We start from the raw sequence: 10,883 nt of genomic DNA on the forward strand, positions 1-10,883 counted from the left end.
TATTCATGTTGCAGAATGTCCCATTCAAAGAAAAATGCAAATATTCATACTATATTTGTCTTGGATGCAGAATATGGGCTTAGTCCAGCTCTACGTGAATGCTAACAAGCATTCATTATCTTTGAAGTAAAAGCTGGATTTATTAAGAATAGAGGATTACAAAAAAAGCCTCACTTCTATCTGAGCTTACATCTTGGAGAGAGAACAAGAGAGTAACAATAGGCCGGGTGAGAAATGATGGAGTTTTTAAAGATTAATAAAAGAACTCCAAGTGACTAACAACAGTCTTGCAAAGTAGAAGGTAAAGGTAAAGGTTTCCCTTGACGTAAAGTCCAGTCGTGTCCGACTCTAGGGGGCGGTGCTCATCTCCGTTTCTAAGCCTTAGAGCCGGCATTGTCCCTAGGGACACTTCCGAGTCATGTGGCCAGCATGACGACACGGAACGCCGTTACCTTCCCGCTGAAGCGGTACCAATTAATCTACTCACATTTGCATGTTTTCAAACTGCTTGGTGTGCAGGAGCTGGGACTAGCAACGGGAGCTCACCCCGCTGCGCGGTTTCGAACCGCCGACCTTCTGATCGACAGCTCAGCGGTTTAACCCGCAGCACCACCGCGTCCCTTGCAAAGTAGAAGCATGAACCAAAAAGAAACTTGCACATTAAGCTTAATTGCGTTCAGAAAAGAATTCAGTCTTCACACAGTAGTTAGATGAAGAGAAAAAAAATAGCTTACATTTATTCAGTAGATTTGAATACAATCCGCTTCATAGTAGAAAGCACTTATTCATCACTGGTTCTTTGTAGACACATTGCTCTGGGGAATAGAAATGTCTGCATGCAAGTGAGATGACAGGGACGAGAGCTGCATTCTGCAGCACCTCCTGCTTGCAGGTGTGCCCAAGAGGTAATATGGAGATTGTTAATCCCAAAACCCGAGGAGGAGGAGGAAGTGGAAGTCAGGTGACCCATGTGACATCCCACAAGCACAATAGAGATGCGTTTACTAGAAAGACCCCCTTATACTTGTGAGACAATGCTGTGTTGACCCCTGATAGTTCCAGCAAGAAACAGGTGCAGAAACAACTGTGAAGTTGCTTCCCTTTATCCATCTAGCTAAAGTGGCTTATAGGTACAAGGGGTGATGCAATCTCCAACAGAAACGCAGGTCCTACAGGTCATACAACATTTTGAGTAGTGATGCAGGGATTTTATTAAGTGGTCCAATATCCTGACATCATCTATCCTGGAGTGATTCTTTCCCAGTCATGCTTTCCATAATTCTTTAAAATGATGGATGAGATATTGGATCTCCTGCATGTAAGGCAAATTTTCTACAGTTGAGCTATGATCCTGTTAGTGTTTTAAAAAATGAGGCTTCTGCATCTCCTTCCAGGGATCTAGAACACCGCTGTTAAAACTAACACTTGTAGATCCTTGGAAAATGTTCTCACAGGCTACAAGTTAGGAAAAAATCCTTCAGAACCCTCTGAAATCACACAGCTATGGTTCAATGACAAGTTACCACAAAATGGAGGGTCAATTTCCAACTGATCTTTCTTAGCAGGAAAGAAATGTGTATAAGGAAAGGAAAAGTTATGTCTAAAAAGGAGAGGACGCCGTCCAAAAACAGAAATCGCCCCCCCGGCATTTGGGTGAAATCATAGAAATATCAAGGTTGGTGGCATTAACCCATATCTAGGACTGCTTCAGGCTGTTTTCCTAAGCCGGGTGAACTGGTAATTTTTAATTTTAATTGGTAATTTCTGTATTAAAGGGAATTGAATTGTGTTTTCATTTCAGGATAGCACCCTTTCATCAATATTCCTTAACAATGAATGAGTGATGAAATCAGGGTTCCCACCATTACCTGACCAGCAGTCCTGAGGGGCAACCAAAAAGCACCATTTCATTTCACACAACTATTACATTTGCAAACATGTCTGTACAATACAGCACAATATTGTAAAATAAAATTTAAAATATCACCGATTTTCCACTGAAATCACTGCAATTTTCAGAAAAAACCCCCAAAGACTATTACTTGAATTGAAAGTATTTATGGTATTTGTGTAATTAAGCCTATAATAAACAATGGGTTTAAGGAATTTGGGGCCCAGTGTAACACCATGTTTGGTCCCTCTCAGCACATAGCCCTAGATGTGTGGCTGCAAACTGCGGTGCTGAAGGAAGAGGAAAAATGTGTTCGAGAGGAAGTAGCCTTTTGTACTATGGGACCAGAACAGTGCCTCTGATCACACAATAAAATCCTGCTTATAAAAAAATAAAATCCTACTTAGGAGAATAGTCCCATTGGCCGATCTATTTATTGGATTACATGGAAATAACAACAACAACATCACTCCAGACTTAACAATTGTTGGTACGAAAGAGAAAAACATCTGGATGGTGGACATGGCAATACCTGGAGAGAGCAGAACAGAAGAGAAAGAACTGGAGAAAATCACAAAATGCAAAGACCTGCAAACAGAACAACTGTGGCAAAAGAAAGCAAAGACAGTACCTACAGTAATGGGCATGTTTGGTGCAATCCCAAAACACCTGGAGCACCACTTGAACACCATTGGCATTAACAAAATCACCATCAGTCAATTGCAAAAGGCAGCTTTACTTGGAACAGCTTACTTCCTATGACAATACCTTTAACACCATCAGACAACTACATCTGCCTATCCCAGGTCCTTGGGAAGGGCTCAATAGGTGGATAAAAATGCCAGATCCAGTCTAAACATCTGACTGTGAAACCAATAATAGTATCATCTTGATTTAAAAACTAAGCACCATGGAACAGAAATAAACAAATATAACTCTAAGGGAGTATTGGATTACTAAACAGGTAACCACATTACAATATAAACAGTAAAGTAGACCCTATAAAATCTACTAACAATATAAATCTCCAGGACCTGATGGTATTTCTGCAATATACTGTACTATAAGACTTTTTAAAAAAAATCCTGTGTAATGATTGCCTATCCTAACAGAGTCAGACTCACAAGCAGGAACTTAATGATATCTGATTTATTGTAAGAATAGTATGCAAATACAGAGAAAGCTGAGAATGAGTAAAAGCGCGCCAAATACAAACTAAAAATCCTCGGCTCAAAATGTAATCCCTCCCCTCGCCCGGCCGTAGCAAACCCCCCCCCCCCAGGTGCTGGTAACCGTTTTCTACTGATCCTGGGAAAGTAACCTTGAACACATGAGATAACCCAAACACATTCCAAACCAGCAGCCAACAGATAACGACTCCCCAAGATGGAATCCTCCTCCCTTCCAAGATCAAACACGTATCAGGTAAATGACATGCGAAACGTTACGATGTACCAGGAACATTGAAACAGTGAACATGACATCCTGGTTCAACCATTAACTCAAATAACAGATGAGATTCAGGGATGTGAAGAACTTCATCATAAAACCAGTTTTGTCCAAGTGGAGGGTGAGATAATGGACTCTTCTCCCAGGCTTTGGGGTCAAGATTTCATCTTGGGGGCTCTGGCATAGATATATGTGTCACCTCCTGAATGGACTACTGCAGTGTACTTTAGATGAGCATCTGGAAGCTGCAGCTGGTTCAAAATGCAGGGTGCTGGCAGTTATATTGTTGCCGAGAAACCCAGGCACCCTGAGTTTGGCATGGAGCTGATAAAACTTGGTCCCTGAATTTGGGAGAGAGACTAATTTTGCAAAGTGGCTTATTGTCTTCCCGAAAACATGAATCACACAGCAATTCAGGCAAAAGCAAAACCATTTATTAAGGGTGGGGGGTTCCATATAGGGTACAGAGAGAAATGATACACATATTCAGCACATGTGATACATCATAAAGCAAGTAATCAAACAATGAAAGACATTGATTACATGTGTGAATTGAACAACAGAAGACATGGATTCTAGATAACATTCCACAAGTGGCAAATTTATGGGTTATGTCGCTCCCTTTCCCAGCCAGGTTTGTATCATCTTAAAACTTGCAAGTGTATTCAAGGACCTTCAGAATATGATGTCTATGTTTAGTTGCTGAAAAGACTAGTTTTTACACATTAATGAAAGAAATGGTTTTGGGTAAAAGGAAAACATGGTTACCTGAACTTCAAAAGAAGGCATGGGTGCCATGCTAAAATGCTAATATCACCTTTATTAAAAATCTAATAAGGAAGCCTAAAATTCCAGGTAACAATATGTACTCCTTGATCAGCACATGTTACACCTCTGCTCCGCTAACTGCATTGTGTCCTACTTCAGGTTTCAGCCTCTCACACTGTTCCCTGTAAACTCAGGCACCCCAGGTTTGGCGTGGAACTGAAGACCTATTCCCTGAAACAACTTAACCTTTGCAGAGGTGGCTTTCTGCCTACCTGAAAACAGGAATCACACAGCCATTCAGGCAAAAGCAAAAAAGCCTTTATTAAGGGGGGTGAAGACCTTTTATAGGGCGCAGAAACAAATGATACATTCAGTACATGTGATATGTCATAAAGCAAGTCATCAAACAATGAAAGACACTGACTACATGTGAGAATTGAACAATAGAGAACATAGATTCTAGATGACGTTCCACACGTGGCAAACGTGTGAGTTACATTAGTCCCTTTCCCAGCAGGGTTTGTATCTTTTAAAACTTTCAAGTGTATTCAAGGACTTTCAGAATATGTTCCCTATAGTAGTTGCTGAAAAGGCAAGGTCTCACATACCAGAAGAAATGGCCTTGTCCCAGAAGAAAAAATGTTTTCCTAAAGTTAGAAAAGAGGCCTAGACTGCCATGTTAGAAATGCCAATATCATATTTTCTTAAAAGCTAATAATGTAGCCTAACAATTCCAGGTAACAACACATACATGGTTTCTTAGTTTATCAGTTTTATTTTCAGGTAACAGAGTTAGCAACATAGTCAGGAATATCAAACAAAGCAAAGGCTTGCCTGCAAACTCTAAAGTTGGTCCAAGGTTCAACAGCTAGGGCAAGGTTGGCCGCCAGTCCAAGGTCAGAGGTTCAAGAGTGAGCTTCCTACACAGGGATCAGGGATCACACCTGAGCTAGACATAGTTTCCAGCAAAAAGAACAAAGGTAGCCAAGCTTCTTATACAGGCTGCAGCCAACTGCCACTGATCAGAATGTTTACTCTGTTGCTTGGCAAGTAACCTAACAGAACCTCTGTTCTGCCCTCCTTGCTACTGGGCCACAACACTATCCCCCTTCCTAGAACCCCCTCCACACTCAATGGAAGGGTTAGGTTTTTGGGGGTATTGTTGATGGAACTGGCATACTAGAAGTGGTGCATGAATTTGTGATGCATCTTCCCATGAGCATTCCTCTGGACAATACCCCTTCCAGTCCACCAAGTACTGCAATCTGTGTTAGTACCATCAGGAGTCCAGTATACGTGCCACTCATACTTGGGCTTACCATCTACTATGAGAGGTGATGGAGGTGGAAACTTGGAACAATAGGTGCTTGCTGGAGCATTAAGCATCAACAATGACCTATGAAAAACTGGGTGCACCTTGATTGATGTAGGTATAGTAGTTTAACACAATAGGCTATGGGGTTAATAACCTCAATGGGAAAAGGACCCAGGAACCAGTGGCCTAATTTCTTGGATGGTAGTTGAGTAGCTAGGTGTTAGGGGGAAATCCACACCAAGTCCCCGACTGACAAGGCCCCAGTTCAATGATGTTGGTTGGCAAAGTGTTTATAGGAGTCCTTTCCCTGCTGTACCTGGTTTTGAAGAACTTGGTGGATTGCCTTCAGACCTATAAGAACTGATCCACAACTGGAATGGATGAACTGAAAGAATCCAGAGGGAAGAACCAAGGGTGGAAATCATAATTTGCTAAGAATGGAGACATCTTCATGGAGATATGTTATTTATTGTAGGCAAACTCCACTGAAGCTAGAAGCTCAATCCAGTTGTCTGGTGATAATTTACATAACACCAGAAGTATTGCTGAAGGGTGGCATTCACATGTTCCATTTGCCCATCCGACTGAGGATGATGTGTGTAGGAAAGATGGACCTGTGCTCCCAAACCGTCAAAGAGCACCAGCCAGAAGTGTGCAGTGAACTGTGGGTCTTGATCAGAAATCAGGTGTTTGGGCAATCCATGGAGATGAAAGATATGATGAAGGAACAGATTTTCCATCTCCTTGGCTGTGGTTAAGACTGTCCAGGGAATGAAATGAGCCATCGTGGTGAGTGTGTCCACTACCACTAATATGTAGTTGCTTTTTTTGACAGAGGTAGTTCAGTGATAAAGTCAAGGGACACAGCTTGCCAGGGTCTTTCCGGTGTGGGCAATGGTAGAATTTCACCAAGTGGCTTGCCTGAAATATCCTTGGATTGACAGCAAACTGGACAAGATGCAACATATTGGTCTGCCAAGATGCAATATATTGGTCTTGAGATATGGCCACCAGAAATCTCTAGCCACTAAGTGCAATGTCTTAAATCAGCCAAAATGCCCAGCTGGTGGGCTATCATGGTACAATTTCAGAACTGTATCCCACAGGGGTCCAGCAGGCACATAGTACTGGCCTTTAAAAAATAACAAGTCTTGCTCCAGAGTCAAATATCATGGAGGATTGTTTTGTATAGCCTTGATTTCCCTCTGATGAGCCTGGGCATAACTGTCTAGATGTTGTTCTTGTAACTGCTGAAACAAATCTGTTGGAACATTAGTTGCAGCAAACTTTTCTATGGGTATGACAGTGGTAGGTTGGAAGTCAGTGTCAGAATGTTCAAATTCCAGTTTCCTGGAAAGGGCATCAGCCCATTTATTATGGCAGGAGATGTATATAACTTTGAAATTGAAACAGGAGAAAAACAGTGACTACCAGGTTTGTCTTTGGTTCAACTTCTGGGATGTTTGCAGATGTTCAAGATTCTGATGCTGTGCAGACTTCTAGTGGATATTTGGCCCCTTCAAGTAATGGTGCCAACTTTCAAAGGCAGCTTTGATTGCCAGCAATTTCTTATCTCAGATGGTATAGTTCTTCTCTGTTGTGTTTAGTTTCTGCAAGTAATACATGAAACCGCTGGGCGAGATCATCCATCACCATGGGATGAGTTATCATCAGTATGCTGATACTCAATTATATATCTCCCTCCCAGGTGAAGTAAGTGATGCCGTGACCACCCTCTCCAGGTGCCTGGGGGCTGTGGGGGCCTGGATGGGGAACAACAGGCTTCAGCTGAACCCAGGTAAGATGGAGTGGCTGTGGATTAATGGCTCCTTGGTATCTGGGAAATTGTCATCTTTGGTTCTGGATGAGGTTGCACTTCCCCAGACAGACCCAGTGTGTAATTTGGGTGTCCTCCTGGACTCATGACTCCTGCTCAAAGAGCAGGTGGCAGTCATGGCCAGGAGGGCCTTTGCTCAACTTTGTGTTGTGCATCAGTTACACCCTTTCCTGGACCAAGAGGCCCTTTGAACGGTCACTCATGCCCTGGTCATCTCCCATATAGACTACTGTAATGTGCTCTACATGCGGCTACTCTTGAAGAATATCTGGAAGCTACAGCTGGTCCAGAACACAGCCACACGGGCAATTTTAGGTGCCCCAAGGTCGGCACATGTAACACCTTTGCTACGCAAGCTGCACTGGCTCCCAGTTTGCTTCTGGGTCCAATTCAAGGTGTTGGTTATCACCTTTAAAGCCCTACATGGCATGGGGCCAGGTTACCTGAGGGACCGTCTCATCCCCATTACATCGGCCCGCCCCACCCGGTCATGCAGAGAGGGCATGTTATGGACCCCATCTGTAAAAGAATTCCATCTGGCAGGGTCCAAGAAGTGGGCCTTCTCTGAAGTAGCTCCCGCCCTCTGGAACATTCTTCCCCCAGAGGTGAGACAAGCCCCCTCTCTCCTGGACTTCCATAAAAAACTAAAAACCTGGTTTTGTCAGCATGCCTGGAGCAGGAAGGGAAATAGTCATTCCTGGGGATGGCTAGCGCCCTAGAATGGCCCTTTATACTCATGGACTCAGATACAATCTTTAGCCATCTGGATTTTATCACATTTCACATTTTTATTGTCTATTTATATTTATTGTTTTTATAATGGTATTGAATTTTAAACTTTGTGTTTGTTGTAAACCACCCAGAGTCCCTCATTTGGGGGTGGAGGGAGATGGGCGGTGATAAATTTTTTTTAAAAAGTAATACAGGGGAAGAAACTGGAAGAATGTGGGTCTGTCTGTAGCAATATGTCTCCCAAGGCAACATCAGAGGCATCAGTCTCCATAACTAAGGATCCTATTGGATCTGGATGATGAAGGATGGGATGAGAGGCAAATGCAGATTTCAAAGTTTTGAAAGCTTTCTGGGCCCTCTCATCCCATTGAAAGGAAAACTTCTTCTGGAGGAGGTTGGTTAATGGGTCTGTAACTTTGGCAAACCGAGGAATGAAAAACCAGTAATAGTTTGTAAAACCCAACAGGCATTGTATATCCTTGACTTTGCATGGAGGCTGCCAAGATAAGATAGTATCCACCTTATCAGGATCCATGGCAATACCAATGGAAGAGATGAGATGGCCTAAGAAGTCAATAGTAGTCCTTTTGAATTCACACTTGACAAGCTTGGCAGACAAATGATTTTCTCGGAGCTTTTTTTAAAATAAAAAATAAAGCTTTATTAATTTTTCAAAATATATTAAAATACAAAATACAGAATATAAAACAGATGGAATATAAATCTAAAAAAAAAGAAGAAAACTAAAACAGTGCAAGAATAGATAGAAAAAGATAAGACAGGTGACTTCTAACCTTCTCCAACACAGATATAAAAGCATATAAAAGTTAATCTCTTACTATTAATTAAACTTCTAGTAACATTATTTCTCTAAAGTGAAACCATTTAATCATCAAAACTCAAAATCGGAACTTCATTTATTTCCATTACAAGCAGATGGTCCAAAAGCGGCTTCCAAACAGAAACAAATCTAGTCACAGTATTTTCTTTTATCAATGCTGTCAGTTTAGCCATTTGTACCAGTTCCATTCTCGGAGCCTTTGTAATACAGTTCTTACATGTTGTTCATGCTCTGCAAGGGAATTCCAAGAAAATCAGAATACCATTGAGGTATATGATAATATAGTGGTCCAGGAGATCTTGGAACATATTGTTCATGAAATGCTGAAAGACTGCAGGAGTGTTAGTTAATCCAAAGAGCATGACCATGTATTTGAAGTCCCTGTACTGGGTGTGAAACGCAGTCTTCAATTCATCCCCTTTCCGGATACGTACATGTTATAAGCACCCCTAAGGTCCAGCTTGGCAAACACCTGGTCATTTTGGAGGCATTCTGGGAGTTCTGAAATGAGTGGCAAAGGATAACAATTATGCATGGTAATCTGGTTCAACTGCCTGTAGTCACTGCACAGCCTAAGTTCTCCTGATTTCTTTTTTACAAATAATATGGGAGCTGCTGCAGGAGAGGATGAGGGTTGAATAAAACCCTTCTTTAGATTTTTGTCAATGAACTCCCTCAATGCAGCCAACTCTGGTTCTGAGAAGGAGTAAAGACACCCAACTGGAATCTTGGTCCCAAGTATAAGATCAATGGGGCAGTCATATGGTTGATGAGGTGGCAACTGATCTGCCTGTCCTTCACTGAATACATCTGCGAAGTCCTGGTGTTTGGAGGGAAGGTCTTGAAGCATCTCTCCCTCCTTTTCAGCAGCTAAAGTCACAGAGATGGCAGCCAGGTGGTGGTTACAACAAGGAGCAGGGAAAGTTATGGTTCCTGTGGACCACACAACCTGTGGATTGTGTGCTTGAAACCATTCCAAACCCAAGCCAATGGGGAAATGTGATGCTGAAGCAAGGTGGAACTCAATCTCTTCCTCTTTATAAGAATTTTATTAAATTTCAAACAAAATCTACCAAAAAATAAAAAACTACAAAGAGAAAGAAAAAAAAGAACTAAAAAGATGTGAAAACACACACAATAAAAATAGAAAAATTACAGAAAAAGATGACTTCTGACTTTCAACAGCAAGAATATACAACAATTTTCCATAATCAATCTCTTACTTTATATTAAACCAAAGTCACATTATTTCTATAAATCATACCATTGGCACATTATAAAAATCACTAAATAGTTTCTCCCTCCCCTTATATTAAAAAGGATATATATATATATATACACACACACACACACACACACATATACATACATACATACACACAAACAGTATATGTAAACCTCCTAATCAACTTCTCCCCAAATATAACATTTATTTATTTCCTTCCTACTATTTGATACATTCCTGTCTAGTACAATGAAAATCAAACTAAAAAACATATAAATTGTCTACCATTATACTTAGTAATACATCAATTTTAACAATCTTAATCATTAAACCCAAAACCAAACATCATTCTTTTTTTTTGTTATTACCCTGATAATTCAAATCATTAAAAGTAAATAAAGTCAGCCAAACCCTTAAAGCAATCCAGATAAATAAACCTTTATCCCACTTCAAAATAAATAAAAGCATTTACATATCTCCACATTATGCACAGAGCTTTTTTCTTAAAGAAATCACAGCCCAACTGCCCCCCTCAAAAACTCTGACTTCAAGAGAATGCCCATACATATTAACCCCTACTTTTCCAAGGCACTCCATCAAAAGATCTATTTCACTTATGGCTTGCAACTCAGTCTGTCCCTTTAATTTCTTCAACTCTACTATCCAATCTTCCTCCAGCATCTCGGCAGAAGTCGAAGAAACATTCCTGATGCTGTTAAATTCCTCCATTTCATCCACAACATCCACAACCAGATGAAATATTTTAAAGCTCAAATCTTCCACAATGTCCTGAATGCCTTGCATAAAAAGTTGGTAAGAATCAGA

Source organism: Candoia aspera, chromosome 2 (genome assembly GCF_035149785.1).
Source record: "Candoia aspera isolate rCanAsp1 chromosome 2, rCanAsp1.hap2, whole genome shotgun sequence".
Classification (NCBI taxonomy): Eukaryota; Metazoa; Chordata; class Lepidosauria; order Squamata; family Boidae; genus Candoia; species Candoia aspera.